The sequence below is a fragment of the Lissotriton helveticus genome, chromosome 5_1 (assembly GCF_964261635.1).
Source record: "Lissotriton helveticus chromosome 5_1, aLisHel1.1, whole genome shotgun sequence".
Taxonomy (NCBI): Eukaryota; Metazoa; Chordata; class Amphibia; order Caudata; family Salamandridae; genus Lissotriton; species Lissotriton helveticus.
In genome coordinates, this window is record NC_136065.1 from 392,890,419 (window position 1) to 392,918,384 (window position 27,966).

The 27,966-nt window shown below is 44.4% G+C and overlaps 1 protein-coding gene across 1 annotated transcript in view; it reads right to left on the reverse strand.

Annotated features, from left to right (window-relative positions):
* Positions 1–6,748, reverse strand: part of LOC144753177 (mucin-5B-like) — a 404,695-nt gene extending 397,947 nt beyond the window's left edge. The window contains exon 1 of the mRNA XM_078640943.1: positions 6,696–6,748. The gene's annotated coding sequence lies outside the window, so the exon portion shown is untranslated. The remainder of the gene's footprint in view (positions 1–6,695) is intronic.
* Between the last annotated feature and the right edge of the window lie 21,218 nt (positions 6,749–27,966).

Genomic DNA, 27,966 nt, shown 5'->3' on the forward strand with positions numbered 1-27,966 from the left:
TGGTTGGGGCTACTTGGAGCCTGAAGATCTTGGTGGAAGGAAGCCAACAAGCCTTTGCAATGGCAAGTTAATGCGGTGCACAGGGGTTCGGTTCCTGCAGCTCCATCGAGGGATACTAGCCTCAAACTTGGTGAGAGGTCAGGGCAGGCCTTGAGGGATGTGAAGAACTACCAACTGTGTTGCTGAGCATTTCGGAGTAAGTGGGAGCCCAGGATCAGCAGACCAATCAGCCTCATTGCTGTGCCTGCAGATGCAGAGAAGTGACTCCTTCACTTCAATGGAGATTCCTTCAGGTGTGTTGGATGTCCACAGGCCTTGGAAGGTTCCTGTATGTGGTACAGGCATGGAATTTGCAGCAGACGACCAGGGCGAGGACACCAGGAGCAGCAGGAGTCTTTCCAGTTGCAGTCTTGATGCCCAGAGCGGAGTCCAGGGAAGTCCAGAGTGCCCAGACGGTCGAAGAAGAAGTGGTGTCTTGAAATTAATCTGGTCCCACAACAAATCTAGGGACCCACCTACAGGTAAGCTATTAAGTACCCTAAGGAAAGGGTTGGGACGATTCAGGGTTCCCTCCCAGGGGAAGGGTCGGACAGTGGGAGGATACTCACATGTCCTTGGTCCAGTTTGCACCAGAGCGTAAGCCAACGGTTCCCTGAGCTGGTTTTAACTGGACTTTTCAAGGAGGGCACCAAATGTGCCCTTCAAGCAGCCTTAGTGGCACTGGCAAGCACCCCCACCCTACTCCATTACACTGACCCCTGTCTGAGAGGTGGTTACACCTTCCTGTGACAGAATACCTATTGTCCTTCCTTCCCCTGCTCGAGCGTGGCGCAGCAGCAGGAGGGTAGAATCGTGTCTCTGGTCGGCAGCATCCATGTTGTGCTGTCCGGGTCTAGAAGACTGGTACCGGGAGCACTGAGGGCCTCCCGGGGAGCTTTACAGTGCATGGAATCATACATCCCACACAGTTCATGTTTGATACCAAACACCACAGGGTTTGTTACAGCCAGTTTAGAGATGGTCATCTCGTAACGGCGTATTGCCACTCTATGTATCGTAATGGCTGATGCACTTACAACCCGGGAGAATAGACTCCGAAGGTTGTAGGGGTGTCTCGCTCATGCAGGGGCATCCTCACACTTAGAACAGAGCACCCTGCATTCAGGATTGAAAGACCTGCTATTGGGGTGACTTCTAGGTTTTAACTGCAGTGACCTCAGGTATAGGGAAACCTATATCTGTCATAAGTGGTGCTAGCACCAGCTTCACAGGCTGCAATGGCAAGCCTGTAGTTACAGTTTGAGTGGTCTCCCATGGGTGGCACAATACATGCTTCAGCCCATGGGGGACCCCTGATGTACCTATGCCCTGGTGCCTTAGTACATTATACTAGGGACTTGTAAGTGTACACCAGTTGCCAATCTAGGGTATACCTAGGTACTCACCATAACCAATTAAGGGGAGAAAGCACACATACTGGGGTCTGGATTAGCAGGATCCCAGTCAGACTTGTCAGAAAGCATAACAAAACCAGGTAAAAAGTGGGTGGGGTAACCATGCGGAAGGATTCTACCTTCCTACCGTTAACATTTATAATAATGTTATTTTACATTAAAAAAAAACTTAGACATTCAATGAAAAAACCAAAGGCTAAAGGGACATTATATTAAGGTGAAATGCCAGTTAAAACATACTATTTTAAACTAACAAAACCACTGAAATTCCCCAGTTCTAGTTATTGCAAGTAACTATAACTTGCGCCCTCTCCATGCACTGCTAAATACCTAACATATTACTTATGACATGTTCAATGAGCTCATTGATAACATCACTGCAACGTCTGAAATGACATAATTGATGACAACACTGGTGCATGGCGAGGGTGTGATACCAATGAAAAAGTCGCAAGAAAAAGGAGATGGAAAGCTGTCCCCTACCTCTAAGCTTTGGGATGCCAAACTTCAGACCCACTAGGGTGAGACTGGAAACTCAGTGTGAATTCTCCTCGGAACAAACATGGCACTTGCAGCCTAACATGCAGCGAGAGCTGGCAGATGGAAAGTTGATAGCAAGATAGCCCTAAACACTGCAAAATGTCACCCCTTGCAAAAAGTAAAGTGTTTATTAATGCTTATGTTAATAAACTGCTTTGATTTATTGTTTGTTGATAATGCGTCTAGGTGAAACAATATGATTATTAAACTTATTTTATTTCTAGTTTTTGTAGAGAACAGCTGTCATACCTGGAGGGGCATCCTTGGGCTAGAGATTGCAACTGAACAGTTTATAAGGGGGATTAGCACTGTGGGATGAGACAGGTTTCTGGGTGATTTTCAGAAATAGAGATGTTAGAGAATCAACGAATGAGACCGTGGAAAAGTTTCCGCTTTTTTTGTAGCAATGTAATAGAAGGATCTACTTCCATTCTCACATTGACAAACGTGAGGAGAGAAAGCTAGATGAAGGCTGGCAAATCATAAATTTTGTGCAGATTGATGGAAATTCATCTTTTTGTTGAGTAAATTTGAGCCAGTGGTGTGAAGTACCTTATAAGCAGTACATAGGATTTTGAATCAAGCACATTTTTTGCATTGGGAACCAGTTCATTGCACCCCAACCATCTCCAGCAACATCACCTATTCACAAAACCTCTGCAACTAGCTCTCAGAATTCTTCTGTGAAAAACTCACCTCAATATACGGCAACTTTAACCCACAACCGGAACCCATAAACCTAGCATCTAAACTTTCCAGCACAGATAAAGATCGAATGGACCTCTTGGCCCACCATCACAACAGATGAAACCACCAGGACACCTACCCTCAGCACATATGCCAGAAACCATGGGATCATCATCGACAGCAAACTGAACATATCTTCACAAGTCAACGCCATCACTGCATCCTGCTTCCTCACTCAAGTTGCTGAAGAAAATCTTCAAATGGCTCCCACACAACACCAGAACACCCTCTACACCAACATCACCAAGCACCTCACCAGGAATCTGCAAACTATTCAGAACCCAGCAGCCAGACTCATTCTGAACCTTTCTGGCAGAACTCACATCTCACCACACCTCGTGGAGCTCCACTGGCTCCCAATTCACAAACATGACTAGTTTCATTTCTTTACTCACATGTTCAAGACACTACACGCTTAGGACCTCCCTAGCAGAATAACTGCATCTCCCTCCACCAGCCCACCAGGCACCTCCACTCAGCAGGAAGCGCAGAAAACCTCCAATGTCCATATTGTCAATTGTAGGACAGATCCTGTAAGGCAGATGTTTGTATTTGGGTAAGACCAGAACTGGAGTAGAGCTGGATCTCGCAGAACTGGAATAGAGCTGCCAGGACTAGAGTAGAACTAGAGAATGCAGGACGGCAGCAGACTGGAGATGGCAGGGCTGGACGCTGGGACAATTCTAGAGCTGGCCGGACTCTGGCACAGTTGTAAACTGCAGGACAGTCGCAGATGCTTGTAGTACTCGAGCAGAGCTGGAACCTTCAGGGCTGGAGTGACAGCAGGAGCTATACACTCTCTATACACTAGAAGACCAGGGAGCGCTCAATAGGAAGTATGTGGTCTCTGAACAGGAAAAACCTAACAGGAAGGGGCTGGACCCAGAACCGGAACCAACAAACAAGAAAGGAAGTCTGTGTTTGGTAGTTGTATTAGAGTGGAGTTCCACTATAAGCAGTTGAACTACTTCTTTCAGCAGTGCCTGTTACTGGCCCAGAATCATAACAACTTTAGAATTAGGATCATTATTATTATTTCTAAATTTACTTGCTGATTCTTTCCATTTTCACTTTAAATATTGTATATACACTGATACTTGCACAATACTTTGTACTTTAGCCTACGTATTTCTGAATGATGTCTCGAATATTTTTGTGCAGCCTTGAAGAAATCCAGGTTTGTAAGGGAGGAAACCCCAGTTGACTGTCATTTACTGTTACATCTGAACATAAATAACAAAATCAACCATTACAGCAAATCCACTTAGAATTGTGTTGAGGGGACGATTTTCCTGCGTTTGAATCATTGGAAACAGCTACTAAATTGAACTCATCTCATTGTTAGATGGGGGCATTGGTACTTAACAGGCATGATCTATTCAAGTTCTGTTTGAAATCAGGGTTGGGGCAGGTGTCTCAGAGTTGTTGAGGGAGGGCAGTAAAGAGAAGGGAACCAAGTATTTCAAACAATCTGAAGGGTTGAGTGGAAAGAATGTAATTTGGCAGAATGCAGGAAACAAGATGAAATTTTGAGTTTAAACAATTGGTAGAGGTATATATAGTGTGCTACTGATTCAACAGTATCTTGTGATGATACAAGGGCTTCTCCATATACAGAGGGCCTCTCAATATACAGAGGGCCTCTCAATATACAGAGGGCCTCTCCATATACAGCGAGTGGGGGCCAGTACGGACTATGTCACTGGTTATTAAAAGTGTGAACAAGAGCTGTATGCTTGCTTCTGTTGATCCCCTTTGGAGGCAGTGCAGTACAGACCCGAATAGGTGGGCTAACTGGCATGGAACTCCTACCCAAACAAGGACGGTCCGATAGTCTGAGTGAGTAATGCCTGGTAACCAATATGCCTGGTTTGAGTAAGTGATCCACCAGGTGGGTTGATAGGTGTGTTTGAAGTCTGCCACAGTCTAACACAGTCTCAATGTAAGTTTAAGAGAGTCTAGGGTGTGCCATGAAATGAGGCAAAGCCTCAGCAGAGGCTGGGGATTAGGACCGTGCAGGGTGGATCCTTGGATAAGGTTGTGTCTAGCAAGTGTCCCCTAGGGTGAGGCAAAATCTGGTGAGGACTCCAAGAATTGGGCATGTGAGCTCACCATGACTCATTGATGGGTGATCCCTTTACGTTGCCTGATCCCTCTTCTTCCCATTTCTGATGGCGGAATAGCCTGGGGGCAGGCAACATGAAGTCAAGTATGTTGAGAAGAGATCAATGAATGGGCTGGACAAGCAGGCTACTACTAGGACTAACAACCTTCAGGGTGGGTTTATCATGGTGTCAGTCCCTGCCCAGCACTACTGGCTGTCAGGCCAGAGCCTAGATGAATAAGTGTAGATCTCAAAGACAGCCCACCTAGAGGCCTATATTTTCTCTCCCGTAAATTAGTTCTTGTTTCCTCTGGTTGGCTGGTGGGCCCAGATGTAAGGATCCTTTAGAGATCCACAATGGATACCTGATGGATCCCAATGAGAAAAAACCCATGAAGAGAGATAACAGCCTGCTCTTACCATCCAATACCAACACCTTATTCATATGCTGCCGAGCCTCTTCGACTGGAGATTGTATCAGTGCTCCCCCCTGAGTGGTGCAAGACAATGTCCAGAATAGCTGTGTGTGATGATTCCCTTTTAGCTGGATCTCCTTTCTGTGTTTCCTGGTGAGATTGCAACCCACACTGACAAAATGTGACCCCTGAATGGAGGAGAGCTGGTACAGGTTTATGTGTCTGTGGTCTGTTGTCAGACAAGAACTAGGCCTATATTTACTAAGGTCTGCGCGGATGCTCGTGTCCCAGTGCACAATTTTACACTACACCCATTGGCTTTTATAATGACAGGTAAATGGACACAACACCCTAGTAAATAATGCCTGGCTGAAGAGGGGTGTTACCCCGAAACCGGTCCTTGGATGCTTGTTTCCGGTTCAGGGAAGACCTGGCTTGGCAGTTCGGGCTGGACTGTTCCCATGAGGCACGGGGTCAAGACTGATTTGCATATACCTGGGTCTGAACTGAGGTGGTGAAGTGAGCTAAATAATGATGATGGATTCAACCCAGATCTGTGACTGGGGGTGAGTGTCTGAAAAGTGTCAGCACTCCGTCCATCATCTCTCTTTGTGTTTGCTTTATCCACTGTTTGGGCAGAAGGTGCTGCACAAGGGGCGTCACTGCATTGCCTTTGCCTATACAGAGGACCCTTAGCATACTCTAGTTACACCAGCAGGAGCTGCACCACCCCTGGTCCTCTGCTAGTGGGGCAGGGATCAACACTGTCACCCCACGTCCTACTAAGTACCACAAACTGTGATGATCTCCGAAGCTAAAGCTCCCATGCTCAGCCTCTGCAAACTATTATTTACTTTCACTAATGCCAACAGTAAATCCTGGCCTTGCTACCAGATTTAGGAATAACGGGTCTGGTATTTCCAGGCACAACAGGACTATTCACAAACGCATTTTAGAGAACCTAAAGTACTTCTGAAGTTCTCTGCTATGTCCTCCTACATGACTTTGTGAATTATCCCCAAAACATCTAAAAAGGGAATATTCAAACCGATGTTTGTACTTTAATAGGGAGTTGGGCATTTTGGGGCTGGTTTAAAAGGTAAGAGGACGTAAAAAGGTACTTCTGTAGAGCGACTCATAAGTCCTTCAGTCAATAAGCCCATTATGTGGGTGCATTACTAGCTGGTCACGCGCATCCGAATCTCTCAGTCTGCGTCGTCTGCGCCCCCTGTTTGGCGCATGCGCACATTTCTGCACACGCGCCCCCGTCCTGCTCGCCATGCACGCGCCAGGCAAGCAGGATTAGAGTTGGCAACAGCAGAAGGGCAGGCGCCCGTTGATCCGTGCAAGCTGTTTAATAATGGCGCCATTCATCCACGGGTTCCAACAAACAAAAATAGAAAAATGGACAAAAAAAAACCCCAGAAATGATACCTCTGTCTCGGGTAGGCACGTATTTGTGTCTCCAAGTAACTGGATCGTGTTCTTCGCGTCAGAGATGGGCAAGAAAATTTCCCTCCAGGCAGCGGGCACCAAGCAATGTGAGCATTAATAACCAGAGACAGCGTGACTTACAAGCTGCACAAAGGAGTTGTGTGCTTTAAGAAACTGGATAGTTAATTGTGGGTAATTAACATTATTGCAAGAGATAAACCTAGATTTACAGGAAGTGAAACGGACAAAAGAAACACAAGGAGACCCTCTGGCCCTTTCCATCATTGTGTAAGATCCAAAGAGTAACATTAGCACCCGATGAAAGCGGAAATACGGGCATGATTGTACTGATTATTTTAACCTCTTTGATCCCAGGACTGAGTTTAAACTAATGGTTGATATTCGTTCTAAATCGCTGTAAAGTAGGAAATTAAGGCATTTGAAGTGATATTGTATTGTATCGCAGTATTTATATTGCGCTTACTTCCCCTAATGGGACATTCTGTTCTACGCTACTCTACTATACACTATTCCACTTTATTCCACCCCACTCTATGTCAGTGCACTGTACATCAGTAACAGTCAATGTTATTGCACTCTTCACTACTCCACTGTATAAAACCACTACAGTCTACCCCACTACACTGTACCGTGCTCCACTCTACAAAACTCCATGTTATGGTATTCCACTGTACAACTCTCTACTCTATGACTCTACACTGTATGCCACTCCACTCTCCGCCATTCCAGTCTACGCCATTCCACTGTACAGCACTACATTGTATCTCACTCCATGCCAGTACGCCCCTCCACTCTACTCCCCTTCACTCTACCCCACTCTCAACCCGGTGTACACTATTTCACTGTATGCCACTCTAGTGTGTGTCACTCCACTGTACGTTATTTCACGGTATGCTACTGCACTGTTCCTCACTCCACTCTATGTCACTCAACTGTACAACACTCCACTGTAAACCATTTTACTGTATGCTACTGTATTCTACACTAATCTACTGTACTCTACTTTATCACACTCCAGTAGGTGCCCCTCCTCTGTACACTGCTCCACTGTACGCTATTCCACTGTATGCTGCTCACCTGTACAAGATTCCAGTCTATGTCACTCCACTGTACGCTACATTATACACCAATACATTCAACACTTTTCCACTGCACTCAACTCCACTGTACGACACTCCACTCTAGGCTATTCCACTATTTGCCATTCCACTCTAAGCCACTCAAATATATGCTATTCCTCTGTAAGCCACTCCACTAAATGCCGATCTACTCTATTCTCACTCCACTCTATGCTGCTGCACTCTATGCCACTGATTCTATGTAATTCCACGCCACTCTAGTCTATGACACTGTACTGTACATCACTCAATTCCAATCCACTGCATGCTATTACATTGAACCTCAGCGCATTCCACACTCCACTGTACGCCACTCCAATGTATGCCAATCCTCTCTACCCTACTACACTTTACCCTATTCCGCTGTACGCCACTCTACTGTACGCAATTCCACTATATGCCATTCCACTCTATGTCTCTACACTTTACGCCAGTAACACTCAATATTACTCCACTGTACAATACTACACTGCAGCTACTCTACTCTACGCCACTACACTCTACACTATTCCCGTGTATGCCACAACACACTACACCACTTCACTCTACGATACTCCACAGTACGCCATTACACTGTACGCCACAACAGTCTATTCCACTGCACTCTACCCCGCTCCACTCTACAACATTCCACTATATGATATTCAACTCTACAATGCTCCATTGTACGCCACCACACTGTACGCAATTCCAATGTACGCTAACTCCAGTCTGTTATTCCAATGTATGCCACTTCATTGTATCTCAATCCACTCTGCGCCACTAAACTGGACTCTGCTGAATGCCTCTCCAATGTACGCTAATCCACTCTGCGACACTCCACTTTATGCCACTCCAGTTTACCACACCCCAGTGTACACTATTCCACTGTATGCCACTCCAGTGTACTGCACTCCACTCTATGCCACTCCAGCCTAAGCTATTGCACTGAACGCAAATACACTGTACCTCACTATACTCTACGCAAGTTAAGTCTAGAACACTCCGCTGCACGATACTCCACTATACGCCATTGTATGCCAGTCCACTCTAACACATTCCACTGTACGCCACTGCACTCTACATTTCGACACTGTCGCTAGTCCACTCCACTCCACACGATTCTACTGTACGCAACTCCACTGTATGGCTCTCCACACCATGCTATTCCATTCTATGCCACACTACTGCACTGCATGCCATTCCACTGTATGCCACTCTAATACATGGTATTCCACTGTAGACCACTCCTGTGTATGCCAATGCCCTCTATGCTACTCTACTTTCCCCTACTCCACTCTAGGCTACTCTGCTCAATCCCACTCCACTCTATGCCACTTCAGTCTATGCCACTGCACTCTATACTATTCCCCTCTACGCTACTCCACTGTACACTATTCTTCATGTGAATACAAGCTTGTATGGAGCGGAAGCTAGGTCACTGCGCCACGTCCGTTTGATTTCGGTTGTAGAATGGAGATGTACTAAGGACTTCTTACCAAACTTACTTTGGTCATCACGCTTGGGTTCGAATGGAGTCGCATCAGGACTAGTGTGTTGAACAACAAACAAGACATATGGTGATCGTGACGCGTTGGAGAAAGAAAGGAAAACTTACAATTGATCGTAGCAACGGGATGAATTTCATTTACATAAAGATTCTAAGTTGGAAGATTTGCTTGCTGCACAAGAGGCATATTGACAATTGTTTGAACATTTTTTGCAGCTTGAAAAACTAACAGAACTATTCTTTTTTTTAAAGTAACTTCAAAGAAATGAACCGTGGAGTTGAGGACTTAGGTTCTTTCTGAATGCCTTGTTGAGCTGTGTATATGGGACAGTGCAAGTTGAGTTTCAATTTGGTTGAACTGCCTTGAAAACGTCTTTTGGATAAGACGAAACACGTGTCCGCTGATTGTTGTGAAAAACAAAATAAATTAATAAAACAACAGTGGAATTACTACCTTCCATGAACCCTTTTTTTTCTGCATCGACATTAAGAGAAGAGATACTTTCGTACTGTGAATAAATTGTAATTGCTGGTACAATTGCATAGATTATCTTGTTGCTATCCAAGGACCTATGGTCTTTTCGGTTTACTTATGAGAGTGCTGGCCTAAGGTTCTATTATTTCAAAAAGAAGGATGAAGGCTGGCGTCCCATCATAAATCTAAAATATTGGAACAACTTCCTAATGTACAGATGGAGGGTATTCCTCTTTTGAGGGACATTTTGCAATCCAAGGATTGGGTGATAAAACTGGACCTCAAGGATGCCTATTTTACGATACCCATGGAGGAGGACTGTCGAAAGTACCTCTGTTTTACTTGGAAAGGGATCCTTTATCAGTTCCAATGTCTCCCCTTCGGACTCTCCTCAGCACCTTGGTGTTTCACCAAGGCCCTGGGTCCAGTGGCCTCTTATCTCAGAGAAAGCGGTGGTTCATCTAATAATTTATTTAGACGATATCCTCATTATGTCTCAAGACAACGTGGTAATCCAGGAACAATTACATATGACCTTAGACCTCCTTCAGAACCTCGGCTTCATCATAAATATAGACAAATCTATCATGGTCCTTACTCATGAGATAGAATCCCTTGGTTTCAAGGTAAATTCTATTGTTTCCAACCTAATGCTTCCACAGAAAAAGGTTACCAAGATAAAGAAACTAGTCTTGTTTATCCTTTCAAAAGAATTAATCCGTCTGAAAGATCTAGCCAGGGCTCTAGGTCTCCTATCATCCTCCATCCAAGCTATTTCACACGGTCCCCTTCATTACAGAGGCTTACAAAGACTAAAAGCATTAGGCTTGAGGAAAGGCCTCTGGTACAAAGCCTCAGTTCCCCTCTCGGACGACGCTCAAGAGGATCTTCACTGGTGGTTGAAAAACCTTAAAGCTTGAAATGGGAAAGCTATTTTCGGAAACCTTCCGGATTTTACCCGAGAATCTGATGCAAGCAACCACGGTTGGGGTGCTCGCCTAAACAACTTAGAGACCGGCGGGAGGTGGTCCTTAGAGGAACAATCCCTTCATATAAACTCACTGGAGATGTTGGCAGCTCTGAATGCACTTATGAGCTTCAAAGAGTTTCTAAAGAACTCCAATACCTTAATCCGCTTGGACAATTTTTCAGCTGTCTCTTATATATAAATCGCATGTGGGGCGCGAGATCCAAGAATCTCTCAGATATAGCCAAATAGATCTGGTACTTTTGTTGGGATCAAAAGCTTTCTCTCAGGACGGAATTCATTTCGGGAATTTGAGGGCAGACTGGAATTCTCGTTATCTCCACGATTCCAGCGATTGGAAATTGAATACCAAGATTTTTCCCGGATTCAGGACTTATGGGGTCAAGTTCAAATAGACCTGTTCACCAACAGACTAACTCACCAAGTTCAGAGTTACTTCAGCTGGAAACCAGACCCGGGTGCATCAGGGGTAGATGCTTTTCTCCAATCTTGGGAGGGGATCAAGGGTTACGCATTTCACCCCTTCTCAATGATTCAGAGATTGTTGTGGAAAGTGAGACTCAAGTCCTGTTCCATCATCCTTGCAACACCCTTCTGGAAATCCCAGGTTTGGGTCCCCGGAGTAATGGAGTTGGCGGTGGACCTTCCACGATTAATCCCATCATCTTTAGATCTTCTCCAGGGTCTGGACAGAGAAGAACATCCTTTGGTTCTAGAAGGGAAGATGAACCTTCTTCTCTGGAGGATCTCAGGAGTCCAGGCAGATATTCTGAGCTTTCAAGAGATGTTAAGAGCCTTTTGTAAGATTCATGGGCACCAGGAACCAGAAAGACGTACACGGGTGTTTTGAAAAAGTGGTCTTGTTGGTGCCTGGAAATGGATCTGGATCCCATACAGGCCTCTCTACAACAAGTAGCCAACTATCTTGCCTATCTCTTTGAGTCAGGTCTTTCTTATAGAACTATCAATTGCTACAGATCAGCAATTTCTTCCGGCCATGCTTGATTAATAACCTTGCTATTGGTAGCAACCCCTTAATCTAAAGAGTTATGAAGGGTATTAGATTAAGGAGACCTCCCAAGGATCATTACAAATCCCTTTGGGATGTTAACCTTATCTTTAATCTCTTCCTTTCCTGGCCTGTCAACAATTTACTCTCCCTTAAAAGGATCTCCATGAAACTGATGACTCTTTTGTGTCTGATTTCCTTTAGAAGAGTCTCAGAGATTAAAGCTTTGGATCTTTCTAATAGGTTCTACTCCTCCAAAGGTGTTCACTTTGATATCTGGAGTAGAACTATAACAATGTCTGAATCGGTATAAACTGGAAACTGGAAAGGGGTTTTTAGGAAATTCAGATCTCTCGGGCGCACTGCCTCAGTTTTTACGTTACAGTGTGTGATGTGGATGGTTGGTGTGTAGTGCGTGAAGAGCAGGCGGAAAAACACCCTTAACCGTCTAAAATAGTCAGGAGACTAAACATATATACACAGCTATGCTCTCGCAACTACGATAAGGTATCACATATACAGTACAATGACTGATGAGTATCAAAGAAACAGAAGCAGATTCTTTAGTGTGTTCCTTGTCACAGCAAGAAGATGGTTGTATCCCTCCTCCTGTGGTTCCCGGTCGTCGTCTCTCGGGTACGAACGTTCGTACCCGAGAGACGACGACCGGGAACCACAGGAGGAGGGATACCATATCACGGCGCACCGCCACAAAGGAAGCGCACCCGTTTCCTGCGAGTCTTTAAACAGATGGATCCCCTCCCGGTTACCACCTGATACACACCGGTATTCAGAGTGCTAACACTCGAAGATCTTCTCCTAATACAATAAGGCAGAATATAAAGAAAAAAGTGTTTTTTACGTGACTCTTTTGAACATACCCTTCTTAATTAGTCACAAACTGAGAAACAAGTGTCTCTCTCCTATCTACCTACATAGAACATGAACACTAAGTCCAGACTTATTTTCAATCCATTCGATTGAGCTGAACCCTAAGCCCTGAAGAGTCGTGTTGACTCAACTGTACACGACGAAACACGTGTCGGCTCTGTTTGACATTCCTCAAGTCTGGAGAAAATAAACCATCTTCTTGCTGTGACAAGGAACACACTAAAGAATCTGCTTCTGTTTCTTTGATACTCATCAGTCATTGTACTGTATATGTGATACCTTATCGTAGTTGCGAGAGCATAGCTGTGTATAAATGTCTGAATCGGTCTTCTACCCCTTTTTTCACAAGTGTGAAAAACTGTGTGTTATAGATTGTATGAAGTGCTATGAAAGCAACATTTCTAATTTTAGACCCTTTGGCACTGATCAACTTCCTTTGTCTTATGTTAGTCCTTTTAGACCTCTCTCTTCAGCCAGCTTGGCCAGATGGGCCTGCCTGATTATGCATGAAGCTGGATTGGATCTCTCTAGATTTGGAGCTCATTCTTTTAGGGGAGCAATGGCTAGCAAAGTATTTTGGGCCGGCGGTTCCCTGCCCGAAATACTTAAGATTGGTCTAATGCAGATACCTTTTCAAAGTTCTATTTGAGACCAAAGAAGCATGGTAGCAGTGTAGCTCTACATGGTTTTAAACATGCATAATGGTAGCCTCCGGTCTTGTGATGAAATGACGATTCTCCAATTGTTATGCAGAGAGAATCTTGATTTCATTATAGACAAACGGAGGCTAACATTATCCCACCCTCCTCTCCCTGAGAGGTTTGGGTTCGATACTGTTTATCTTTAATATAGTGATATTATTTTTCTCAGAATTTTAATGTATTGTGCATTGTTGTCATTATCTAATCAGTTTTAGTCTGTCCCTATTTCTTTCACTACACAGTGTGTTTTTTTTTCTCAGATAATGTTTAGGAGTATCTGGAATGCCATGTTGTGCGCCTGTGTCATCGCAACCCAAGAGGAAGATTGGAGAGTACACTGTCTCCTTATTATGTTGCTAATGTTCTATTTATTGTGATGTATTTACATTATTTAAAGGGCTGCATGTTTAGGCAGCAAATAAAAGTATTTACATAATGTTAGCCTCCATTTGTCTTTAATGAAATCAAGATTCTCTCTGCACAAAAATTGGAGAATCGTCATTCTACTGTATGCCACTCTACTGTACCTCAATCCACTGTATGCCACTCCAGTCTTTGCCACTGCACTCTACGCTACTACACTGTACACTATTACACTCTACCACACTGCACTCTGCGCCACTCCACTCTTCACCACTCCACTCTAATCTATTAGACTGTACGTCACTCCACTCTACAACATTCTATACTAATCCACACTACGCCATTCCACCAAACCTCACCCTTACTGTACCGCACTGCACTGTACAACACTCCACTCTACCCCATTACACTCTACACCACTTCACTGTACACTATTACACTCTACCACACTCCACTCTTCGCCACTACACGGTACGCTATTCTATTGTATGTCACTCCACTCTACAACACTCTACGCTAATGCACCGCATGCCTCTCCACGCCACTCCACTGTACCGCACTGCACTGTACAACACTCCACTCTACCCCATTATACTCTACACTACTTCACTGTACACTATTCTACTTACCACTCTCTTCACCAACTTCCATCCTGGTTGACAGTTTCACTCGCCTCAGCTGTATGGCCCAAATTCTCCTAGAGAGTTTATGTCACTCCCTATCTTATATCCTGATCCTCTCTGCTCCATTCACTGAATTGGAAGCATTGATTTATATCACTGTAAATACAAACCATGAAGTCCATCTGACCAGCGAGTTAATGTTGTGCTAGAACAACACATACATTGAGATTGGTGATGTCCTAGATAAGTGTTGAAAACTGAAAAAAAATCGTATCTTTTTGTGAGTGATGATTAACTGTACAGTTGGCATAAAGTCTCATCTTGCTCTCGATGTTGGCCTGCTGGGGCTCAAAAGCCTCGCCATTCACTTGGCCTTTGGCTTCTTTATCTCATGCCACTACGCAATGCTGGCAGCCTCCCTATGCCTTATAAATTCACTGCTGTGTGTTTTATGCCCATCACCATCTTACTGGTGACTCTCCTGCAGTGTTCCATTAATGCCCTCTGGCAGATCTCCTCGATCCTACCAGTCACCAAGGACTGTCTCCCATGCCCGCTCCTATCTTCGTCCATGGCAGTATAATTAGAGCCACTGGAATTTTGCGATCATGCGGCCACAGCATTTTTTGCATAATTATATTTGCCGCACTTGCCACACAATCTATCACCTGCTGCACAAAATTGTTTCTTGTTCAAATGTTACTGAAAACGTAGTGACGTGTTGCCACGCAGTGGAAGGCCCTTTGCAAAGGTTTTCTGGTCAGCCTTCTGTTGCCTAACATAATATTTAGATGTTAATGAGGTGCAACCAATGCCCAGACAGTGTTAGCAAGTGTAAAAATGATGAAATAAGGAAGTAATACTGTTACAAAATGTGACGCATTATGCCACATTATTTGCTTTTTCATGCTGCATAATTTACTCAACCCTACCACAAAATATGGCCTGCTGGTAGAGTCAGTGTATGATGCAGGTTGCAGTTCCCTCCCCTGAACACGTTGAGCCCTGGCACTTACATGTTTTACAAATTAAGCACTGCATGGCATCTGTCTATGTTAGAGTAGCCACTTTTGCTACAAGCAAAATCTGGAGTTCACATTAAGGTAACACTTCACCACCATCGTCTTTATTTATATTTTTTAACCCTTTCCATGCTGGTGACGAACCCCAGCCGTCACGCTCCACGGTGCTCGTGTGCTGATGACGGCTGGGGTTCGTCACGGCCCCGCCCTGTTCGTGCGGCTGCCGCACACGAGGGGAATCGTGGCCGCATGGAAGGGGTTAAAGAATATGGGTTATATTTACAAAACGTTTATGCAATGCAGAGCAGCAAGTAAAGCAAGTGCATTTGCTAGCGCCATTTTGCAAGGGTCCCTGTGTTACAGGCAGGATTTGTTTTCTGGAAGAAGGGGCACCTTCCTGCAGAAAAACAATCCTAAGAGGCAGTTCACTTTTTCTATTTGTGATGCAAAATGCATCACACATAGGAAGAGGAAGTCACGAGGAGAAATAAAAATATTTCTCCTCATTACGCCTTTTGGTGGTAAGCACTCCTTTTTGATCCAAACGTAGGTTGCAACCTTTAGTAAATGTGGGATTGTGTTAGAATCCATGGGTGGATGCATGGGAATGCTCATGCTCCACTCATGGAATTTAAGCCACAACAAAATGCAATGCAATACAGCACAAGCCATTGTGTTGCATTGCATTTCTGTACAAAGTCACACAAGGCGGTGCAAATAGCCTTATGTGTTGCTTTGTAATTCCCATTTAAGGACTTACTTTGCCTTGGTATGACTTGCGTCATGCTAGGACAATGCAACAATGCAGGTCCTTAATAAAGAGTGTGCGTGTGGATATATATATGCGGTGTGGATTGCACAGTGCTAATCCTATGCTTAAAGACTTTGATAGAAAAGCAGACATTTGAGGTGAGCAGATCTAGAGATGTCATCAGGGATGCCATCAGTGTTGTCACTGACCATGTCATGAAAGATGTAATATGTGACGTCATCAGCAGTGCATTGCGGGGGCGCAAGTTATAGTTAGCTGAACTAACTATAACAGCCCAATTTCACTGGTTTTTTGTACAAGTGAAATGTCCAACTAACTATAACCTCCCTGAAGCCGTGTTTTTTTCATTGAATTTCAAAGGTTTTTTTAAATGCTAATTTCTAACTATAACGTCCCTGAAACTTGTGGGTCTTCAAAGGTTTTGTTTTTTTAAACACATTTTATTTGTCAAGGTGTACATATATTACAGGGCCCTGCTCTCCAGAGATGACTGCACAATCAGACCATACAAGATTCACGGCTTTGACAGTTTTCACGTAAGTGTAATAAAGCATGAATAACAACATATTTACCCCATCTCTCGTCCCCGACACTCCCCCCGATCGCACTGAGTCCTCACAATCCTAAGCAAAGCTTATAAATATAGCATGAGGACCTTCCCCCTCGGCCCCCCCACACAGCACCTCTGCACTCCGAACATGTCAACCCAACGGGTGAGCCTTTGTTGCTGGTGGTGGATCTAACAACAGGCCAGATAATCTGCCCATTGTTTCCAGATCTTGTAGTGTTTGTGCGGGCACCCCCTAGCAACAAAAATGGGTTGTTCCAGCCCCAATCAAAAGTCCCAGCCATTCTTCCACGTGGCCACCGAAGGGGCCCTCGGCGCCTTCCAAGCCCTGTCAATGTCCCTTTTCGCTAGAGTGAAGCCCAATTGCATTAGATGCCGCTTGTAAATATTGCCTCCTTCCATAACATGAAGCAGGGCCAACCGCGATGAGTGTGGGAGTTCCCACCCCAGAACCTCCGAGAGGCAGGTAAAGACTCCTCTCCAGAAACGGTCTAGGGAAGGACAGTGCCAGACTGTGTGGATAAATGTACCCTCCTCTCGATTAAATCTAAGACACATAGGAGAGGCTATCAGTCCCGCCTTCCACAGGTGCGCTCGTGTAAAATAAACCGTGTGTAAGTATTTGAACTGAATGAGGCGGAGTCATATGGCTATGGCCGCCCCTCGTGGAGCAGCCAGGGCCTCAGTCCAGTCTTCCTCCTCCAGTGGACCCACATCTCCCTCCCAGTGCCCCCAGAGTTTCTGAAGCGTGGGAGAGCAATGAGTAAGAATTTCAAAGGTTTTTTAAATGCTAATTTCTAACTATAACGTCCCTCAAACCTATGGTTTTTCCAGTGAATTTCAAAGGTTTTTTAAATGCTGATTTCTAACTATGCCTACAGAGGTAGGACATGTGCAGAAAGAGAAAGAAAGGCGCAGAAATAAGCAAGAGAAATGCAGAAAGAGGCAACAGAAGTCCAGAAAGACAAAGAAAGGTGCAGAAAGAAGCAAGAGATATACAGAAAGAACCAACAGATGTACAGAAAAAGGCCTTGTTGCAAAGTCATCCTGTTCCCATAATGTTTTGCTGACTGGTACTGGTGGTAACTGACTCAGACTAACCAGGCCCAGAGCCAGTGCTATGCTAAAAGACACTTAGAATACAGTGAAAACACCTACATACACCAGGGTATACTATGGGTTGGGGTACCCCTGTGATTGGCATGACCTCCTCTGTAAGACCCTAGTATATAATAGGGCAGGGGAATTAAAATTACCTCTAAGTCAGAGGTGCAGAAAGATGCTTCTTTAATTAGTTGTCACGTTTGCAGAGTGGTGGAGTAAGGGTGCTGGGCCTCCGACCACCGCTTAGGAATTCCGCTGCGTAGGACTTACAGGAGGTACCAGGCGGGCTTCTTGGCTCCCACATTCCCTCAGGAGTAAATTGGATGTCATCCCCCATCCCGTAAACTGCCAGGAGGAGCATTTGCAGAGTGCGGGAGAAAGGGGGGCATGGCCTCCGAAGACGTCTTAGAAATCCCACTGTGTGGGACTTACTGGAGGTAACAAGAGGGGTAGTTGGTCCCCAATGACATTCTTGGGGGCCAACTACCCCATCTATTACCTTAAGTAAGTCCCACACAGCAGCATTGGTAAGAACTGGTAGCAGGCCACACACCCTTTGCCCACCACTCTACAAACGCGCTCCCTGGCTTGCTCTTGGATGGGGATTGAAGTCCCCTTCGTTGCTGGGGGTCCTTTAGGAGCCAACTAGCCTACCTCTTACCTCCAGTAAGCACCACACAGTGGGATTGCTGAGAGGTGGACAAAAGCCACGCCCCCTTTCTCCACCACTCTGCAAACGTGCCCCCTGGCGCGTTCTAAGTTGGAGGATTAAGTCCCCTTGAATACTGAGGGTCCCTGGGGGCCAACTGGCCCACCAGGTACCTCCAGTAAGCACCACACAGCTGGATTGCAGAGAGGTGGTCCGAGGCCATGCCTCCATTTTACACCACTCTGCAAACGCGCCTCTTGGCGCACTCTGCACTGGGGATGAAGTCCGCTTGTGTCCTGAGGTCCACAGGACAGAAGAGGACCTCATCGCCCCACCAGCAATGCGCCAAGAGGCGCGTTTGCAGAGTGGTGTGAAAAGGGGCGTGGCCTCAGACCACCTCTCTGCAACGCAGCTCTTTGGTGCATACTGGAGGTACCTGATGGGTTAGCTGGCCCCCAGGGACCCTCAGTATTCAAGGGGAATTAATTCCACAACTAACAACGTGCCAGGGGGGCGCGTTTGCAGAGTGGTGGAGAAAGGGGGGCGTGGCCTCCGGCTTTTTAAAAATATTTTTTTTACAAGGGGGCCTGTGTGGCCCCCCTCCTTTTAGATTTTTGGGGCCCTGTGGACCCCATCCCCCAGGGCCTGACCCCTTTTTATAAAAAGGTTTTTGTAAAAATTTGGGAAGGGGTCCGCGTGTCCCCCCTCCTGACCCCAGTCCCCAGGGCATGGCCGGACTTTTTTTTAATTACATTTTTTTATTATTTGGAGGGGGGCTGAGTTGCCCCCATCCTCAGGCCAATTATGCCTTTGCTTTTTTAAAGTTATTTTTTAGTTAGAGGGGAGGCGGGCCACGTGGCCTCCCTGCCGGGCCACTTCTGGACCCGGGGACCCCATCCCCCGGGGCTTGGCCTCTCCGTTGGGGACCGTGGGGGGAGCCCCAGACATGCAGCCCCCTTTGTCCAAAAGCAATCCTGCTTTGCTTCATTGAGGGTTACCTGCTCTCGCTTCAATCAAGTCAGCAGAGTTTGCTATAGTAGTGTGGGAGCTGTGCTCCCGCCCTGCCGTAGCAAATGGCAATGTCCCGGGGTGAGCACCCCGGGACATTGAAGGAGCCAGCCACTGTGGTCACCAGGGCCATAAAGGGCTCCAGGAGGGAGGCTGTGCGGCCCCCCTCCCTTCATTTCTAAAGCCCCAGGGAGGTGGTGCCCCCCGGGGTGTGGGGGGGGCTCGAGCCCCGCCACACACATATATATTTTTTTTTAATAGAGCCCCGGGGAGGTCACGGTCCCCGGGGCTGTGGGGGGGCTCGAGCCCCCACACACATTTTAATTTTTAAAAATGAGAGCCTCGGGGAGGTGGTGGTCCCCGTGGCTGTGGAGGTCTGCATGCCCCCGTAATTCTCAATGAAGCCTCAGGGAGGTGGCGGTCCCCGGTCTGCGGGGCCCCTGCTATATAATTTGGGATTGCCCCTGGGACCTGGCCCACCCGGGGGCTTAACAATAACGAAGCGCGGGAGCCTGCGCTTCATTTTTTAAAATTCTCTCAGGAGAATTTGCGTACCCAGCACGAATTCTGCCGTTTAAAAAATAATAATAATTCTTTCAGCAGGCCTAGGGGGTCAGGGTGATTCTACCATGCCCCCTGTTCTTGTTTTTTAATGTTTTTTTCACTGTTTTCTTGTGACTCGGTTAGATGGCTGCCAACACTTCCTGGTTTGGAGTGTTGGCAGCCAATCAGAAGTCAGCTCACGCAGGAGGAGTCGCGACTCCTCCTCGGAGCTCAGATGTCGAAACTTTTATTTTTTTAATTTCTCAGGAACTACTGAACAGATTTACACCATTTAAAAAAACAGTCGCTTTCTGAACCAAGAGCTACATTTTTGCCAAATTTGGTGTAATTCCGTTCAGCAGTTCGGGCTGTAGCTGTGTCTAAAATTCCTATTGAAATTAACATGAGGAAAACGTGTTTTGGGACCCCCTTTTTTCTCAGCCCCCGCTTGACGAATCATCCCGAAACTTTCAAAACAGGAGCTGACCGGAGCAGGCCATTAGTTTTGAAAATTTTGCGAAGATTCGTCAAAGATATTGACAAAAGAAAACACGCTTTTTGAATAGAAACAAGGTCCTAACTATAACTACCTACTGGCGACCGGCAGTAGGCAATATATATACGATGCCAACGAGAATAATGTTTGATATGCAATCCCTTTATGTTTCCCATTCCAATTAGTTACAGTATCATGTTTAAAGATAATGTTTCAAGCTAACCAATCCAAATTTGATGGCCACAAGGATGCACAGTATACTTACATGACACTTGTGGATACTTTGAAGTACGAATACTACCACTTAAAATAAATACATATATCTCTCTCTGGAGGTTAGATATAAACATAAAAACAACAAGATAGCCATCATGGCAGAATTGTATACTTGCACAGTGAAGCACTTAGCACTTTTTTTCAAAGCACTTATGCACTTTTAGTTAGTCAATAGATATGAGAGCACACTTTGCACTTTTGGAGATAACAAGGCAATATTGGGCTTATCCAGTATGTTTTGAAAGCTAGTATAGGAGAGACTCTTCCAATGATACATGATTCTCTAAACAATGTGATATCTAGGGATATAGGATGATGTACTCATCTGCAGTATCATAAATGCATTTAAGCCGTTAGAGAACACTGAATCATGATGAGGACATACAAAGTTGAGATTGTGAATCTTTTTATTAAACTTACAATCAAACAATATAAGGACAACTTTTTTCACTTTGCACAAGTATATATTTATTTATTTTATTAATATATTTATTGTGCTTTTACTCGTGTAAATAGGGATTTTCAAATAATTATGAATATCTCTTCTTTTAACATGAGTACGCTCCTTAGGTAATGAAACTGACATACTGTTAGTGAGCAGTCTGTTTACTATGCCTATGCTCCACCACATCACACGATGTAATCACATGTTGTGTTTAAAAAAAAACATGATTGTATAGCGTTTGCCTATGTGAACAAGGTCACAGGGTGACCGAAACATTATGGCATGAAGAAAAGGGTAAAATCAACATTACTAGCGAGAAAAGTGGAGTTTGTGCTAGCACTGGGGCGGTGGGAGTGATTAGGAAACTGTTAAAAACACTTTGGTTGTATATTGGATTGGAGACTCTGTCCTTTTGTCCTGAGAGCGTGAGTGATTTTGGACCTTAAATCAGTGATTTGTTTGCCGGATAACTCCGCCGGCGTACACGCTACCCTTCTCGGGTCATCGGAGGTTCGGAAGGAGCGAGTTTACGGTGTGGATATATATATATATATATATTACCTACTGGCGGTCGCCAGTAGGTATATATAGTTAGGACCTAGTTACCATAGGAAATCCGCAACATTCTATTGGGAATAACTTTGGCGTCGATTGAGGAAATTGCGTGCAATTTTCCACAATTTTGGCAAGCTCAGTGCTGCTCCTTCCCTGAAAGTTTCGGGGGGATTCGTCAAGCGGGGGCCGAGAAAAAAGGGAGGTCCCAAAACGTGTTTTCCCCATGTTAATTTCCATAGGATGATTAGACACGCTACAGCCCGAACGGCTGAACGGAATTACACCAAACTTGGCAAAATGGTAGGGACTGGTATGCAGAAGTGCCTTTTCTATATTTGGTGAAAATCCCTCCAGTAGTTCCTGAGAAAATCAAAAGAGAAAAAATATATATATATATAGCAGCTTACTGTAAGCTTACTGTAAGCTTACCTTTCCGAGCACGAGCTGCATGCTGATTGGCTGTCAACTGTCTGTCAACACTCCAAACCAGAAACTGTTGGCAGCCATCTTGGGACCAATATACATGATAGCACCTCATTAAAAAGCATTGCAGTAAATAGAAGGTTTTAAGACTTTAGTTACATTATAAATCATTTGTTGATAGTACCATGCTAATTTTAAGAATTGTGGTGTGTTCTAAGGTGATTTTACCATGTGAAAAAGCCTTCTGCTTGGATATCATGAATCATGTTTGAAAGAAAACTATTATCTCATGCTTTTCCCACAGTGGTTTGGAAGGGGATCTATAAGCTAAGCTGAAAGCATATTTTCTGTAAATTCACATTATCTTTCTCAGTCATGTGAGAATGAAGTCTGACATTCTCAGTAAAACATGTACATCCAACAAGGACAGAGACTGTCAGTTGATTCCTTTGGGTTCTACTGCAGCTTGTTTTCCAGCTGGAGGCAATCGGGTTTGCACGCGGGACGTTGGCGCTTTCAAGACCTTAGGGGACACACGATCGTATATAGACGTGTACGAAGCTAGTTACAGCTCTTTGTTGCCGCCTGTCAGCACTGTTAATTATCAGTGGCTAGTGAAGACGTGGGTGGATAAAGCCGTGCTTGATGTTATTTTTGGGCCACAATTTACCGCGTGCATATTTTGAGAGCGTCATAACTCTTTTCTTTATGACAGATCCATGGAGACGTAGGTGTGAGATACCGTGCTCATCGCTCAATACTGACCACAGCTTTTCGCGTGTTCATTTAACAGCGTGTTTTAGCCACTTATGGGTCTTTAAAGAGAAATTGTTACCCCGCTGAACAACGACCGGGGTAATTTCCCTGGTATATATCGATGCGATGAGAGATATGCACTTAAATTACATGAATACCATTTTAATGAAAATCCTTCGACTCGCTGGACGAGATTAATGTGAGAACATAAGGAGGCACAGACCCCAGGGTTGGAAAGTATAGAAATATCTGGAAGAACTACTAAGGAAGACATTAGATATATTCCTGATGAAGGTGGCTGTATTTTAATGTCCGCCGAAACGCGTCGATGCAAAAGGAGAAATACACCGTACATTCATTGAGGATAATTCTGACTTCTGCTGGATTAATTTTCTGTTTGGTATCTCCTTTTTACTAATAGGAACTCCATTTTTCCTTTTTTTTAAATGTCTGTGTCCCAATTTTAATTATGTTTCAATGTATGTTGATATGAATAAACTGTACAGGATAACCTTATTAGAGTGTTTTTGCTTTTACATTGCTTCTTTAGTTTAACATCTTTTAATTATTGATTGGATGTCTATATGTCTGTGTGAACTTAGGTCCTTACACTAAGGTGCCCAAAGGGAATCTTTATATGACGAAAGTTCTACTGCAGCTTCCCAGAGTGTTCTAAAGAACAACTAGAGCGCTAACAGTCCTACTTATTACAAAGGTATGGCAAACCTGAAGCCATCTTGAATGGAATAAAGTGGTAACTCTTAAAACATTTAATTTAAAAAGGAACAAAATGAGGGGGTATATTTTGCCATAGAAAGTATGATTAGTGCTGCAGAAAGAAAAATTAGGGCACATTTTGAGTGACTTCTCAAATCCTCTTCTATTTCATCAAAAAATTCTGACATGCAGTCTCCCAAGATGGCCACCAGAGACAAAAGAGCCCAAATGTAGCCCAAATATCACCCAGAGGTAGCCCAAGTATAGCCCAATGACAGAATGTACCAGAGTGTTCTAAAGAACAACTAGAGCGCTAACAGTCTTACTTATGACAAAAATATGGCACACCAGAAGCCATCTTGATTGGAATAAAGTGGTAACTCTTAAAACATTTAATTTAAAAAGGAACAAAATGAGGGGGTATATTTTGCCATAGAAAGTATGATTAGTGCTGCAGAAAGAAAAATTGGGGCACATTTTGAGTGACTTCTCAAATCCTCTTCTATTTCATCAAAAAATTCTGACATGCAGTCTCCCAAGATGGCCACCAGAGACAAAAGAGCCCAAATGTAGCCCAAGTATCACCCAGAGGTAGCCCAAGTGTAGCCCAATGACAGAATGTCCCAGAGTGTTCTAAAGAACAACTAGAGCGCTAACAGTCTTACTTATGACAAAAATATGGCACACCAGAAGCCATCTTGATTGGAGTGAAGTGGTATGTCTGAAAACATTTAATTTAAAAAGGAACAAAATGAGGGGGTTCATTTTGCCATAGAAAGTATGATTAGTGCTGCAGAAAGAAGAAATAGGGCACATTTTGAGTGACTTCTCAAATCCTCTTCTATTTCATAAAAAAATTCTGACATGCAGTCTCCCAAGATGGCCACCAGAGACAAAAGAGCCCAAATGTAGCCCAAATATCACCCAGGTGTAGCACAAGTATAGCCCAATGACAGAATGTCCCAGAGTGTTCTAAAGAACAACTAGAGCGCTAACAGTCTTACTTATGACAAAATTATGGCACACCAGAAGCCATCTTGATTGGAATGAAGTGGTAAGTCTGAAAACATTTAATTTAAAAAGGAACAAAATGAGAGGGTTCATTTTGCCATAGAAAGTATGATTAGTGCTTCAGAAAGAAAAATTAGGGCACATTTTGAGTGACTTCCCAAATCCTCTTCTATTTCATTAAAAAAATTCTGACATGCAGACTGAAACATGCCCTTTGAATACTAGCAGCAGACTTCCCTGGTGAGCAGTAGCTTTACTACAGTGATCTAATGAGCAACTAGAGTGCTAACATTCAGAATTTATGGCAAATGTGTGACACATCTGAATGCCTTCTTGATGGAACCAAAGTAAACAAGCATTGAAAATGCAATAGATCTCGCCCTCGTTTAAGTTAAAGCCATTCTGTTTGTAATGAGGTGGCTTTTTAGCTTTGCTTTTATAGTTTTTTTTTCAAACTTTCATGTAAATAACATGCATATGTATGCATATATGTATATGTATGCATGCATTTATATTTGTATTTATATAGATATGCAGATTATATATGTTTATATATGTATGTATATATATATATATATATATATATATACACACATACATATATAAATGGATATGCATATATATGCATATATATATATGTGTATATGTGTGCGTGTAGAGAGAGGTAGAGAGGTAGAGAGTAGAGAGTGAGTAATAGAGAGTAGAGCGTGAGTAGTAGAGAGTAGTAGAGAGCAGTAGAGAGAGTAGCAGAGAGTGAGTAGTAGAGTGAGTAGTAGAGAGTAGTAGAGAGTGAGTAGTAGAGAGTGAGTAGTAAAGAGTAGTAGAGAGTACGTAGTAGAGTGAGTAGTAGAGAGCAGTAGAGAGTGAGTAGTAGAGAGTAGTAAAGAGTGAGTAGTAGAGAGTGAGTAGTAGAGAGTGAGTAGTAGAGAGTAGTAGAGAGTGAGTAGTAGAGAGTGAGTAGCAGAGAGAGAGAATAGTAGAAAGTAGTAGAGAGTGAGTAGTAGAGTGAGTAGTAGAGAGTAGTAGAGAGAGAGTAGTAGAGAGTGAGTAGTAGAGAGTAGTAGAGAGAGAGTAGTAGAGAGTGAGTAGTAGAGAGAGAGTAGTAGAGAGTGAGTAGTAGAGAGTAGAGAGTAGTAGAGAGTGAGTAGTAGAGAGTAGTAGATAGTGAGTAGTAGAGAGTGAGTAGTAAAGAGTAGTAAAGAGTACATAGTAGAGTGAGTAGTAGAGAGCAGTAGAGAGTGAGTAGTAGAGAGTAGTAAAGAGTGAGTAGTAGAGAGTAGTAGAGAGTGAGTAGTAGAGAGTGAGTAGTAGAGAGTAGTAGAGAGAGAGAGTAGTAGAGAGTGAGTAGTAGAGAGAGAGTAGTAGAGAGTGAGTAGTAGAGAGTAGAGAGTAGTAGAGAGTGAGTAGTAGAGAGTAGTAGATAGTGAGTAGGAGGGAGTGAGTAGTAGAGAGAGAGTAGTAGAGAGTAGTAGAGTAGTAGAGAATGAGTAGTAGAGAGTGAGTAATAGAGAGTAGAGAGTAGTAGAGAGTGAGTAGTAGAGAGTAGAGAGTAGTAGAGAGTGAGTAGTAGAGAGTAGTAGATAGTGAGTAGTAGGGAGTGAGTAGTAGAGAGAGAGTAGTAGAGAGTAGTAGAGTAGTAGAGAATGAGTAGTGGAGAGTGAGTATTAGGGAGAGTGGAATAGTAGAGAGTGAGTAGTAGAGAGTAGTGGAGAATATTCCAAAGTTTGGCACAGCGCCACTTGCACAACAAGTCCAATCAAACCATATCACTTAGAGTCCTTATTGAAGCACTGAATCTTGGTGTATATTCAAATGCTTTTATTTATCTTAAGTTTATGTACCACAGCCAGCCGACGCGTTTCGTTCTGTACAACAGAACTGCTTCAGGGCGTTCTTATTTCCTTCATGTTATGTCGGTATCCTGTTGTCATATAACTAGATATTTCTTCCAAATGTTAGACGAGACGTAAGTACATTCTTATTCAAAGTGAGTAGGTATCTATTTTACCCACACAATTCGGGCAGACTTGCCAGAGTCAGTCTTTCAAAAATTCCAAAGTATAGGACATGACAATCCAAATCCAAATGTTTCTCAAGAAAAGTCATTTTCAATCGTTCGGAATATCGCGATTTAAAAAAAAAAAGATTTTGGGGCCTGAGGGGTCCTTGTGGGACCCCCTGAGCAGGCCTAGGGGGTCAGGGTGCTTCTACCCTGCTCCCTTTGCGTGTTTTGCACCTTTGTTTCACTGCTTTCTTGTGCCTTCGTTCTACCGAGGCACAAGATGGCTGCCAACACTTCCTGGTTTGGAGTGTTGACAGACAGTGGCAGCCAATCTGCATGCCTTCCCGCGAAAGCTGCATGCTCATTGGCTGTCAACACTTCTAACCAGGAAGTGTTGGCATACATCTTGTGCTAGTGTTGACAGACAGTGGCAGCCATCTGCATGCCTTCCCGCGAAAGCTGCATGCTCATTGGCTGTCAACACTTCTAACCAGGAAGTGTTGGCATCCATCTTGTGCTCAATAGACAAAGGCAAAAGAAAGCAAAAAAACAAACATGAAGAACACAAAAGGGGGCAGGGTAGATACACCCTGACACCCTAGGCCTGCCCAGGGGGTCCCACAAGGACAAAAAAGGACCAATTTTTTTTTTTTTTTTAAACCTGGTCTGTTTTTAAAGAAAATTACCCCACGGGGGGACCAAATCGCGGGGGCATAGTGATAAAGAAGTGTGGGGGGTCCTCAATCCCCCCCACACTTCCCCGGGGACTGCCGCCTCGGGGCAAAGCAACACAGCCCCTTGACACATACTGGAGGCTCCTGGTGGGCCAGTTGGCCCCCAGGGACCCCCAGTATGCAAGAGGAATTAGTTCCTACTCTGCAAACACGCCAGGGGTTGCGCTGCAGAGAGGTGTAAAAAAGAGTGTGGCCTCATTACACCTCTCTGCAATGCAGCCCCCTGGCGCATACTGCAGGTTCCAGGTGGGCTAGTTGGCACCCAGGGACCCCCAGTATGCAAGGGGAATTAGTTCCCCCTCTGCAAACACGCCCGGGTCTGGGTTGCAGAGAGGTGTAAAAAAGGGTGTGGCCTCATTACACCTCTCTGCAATGCAGCCCCCTGGCTTATACTGGAGGCTCCTGGTGGGCTAGTTGCCCCCCAGGGACCCCCAGTAGGCAAGGGGAATTAGTTCCTCCACTGCAAACGCGCCAGGGGTTGTGCTGCAGAGTGTTGTAAAAAGGGGGCGTGC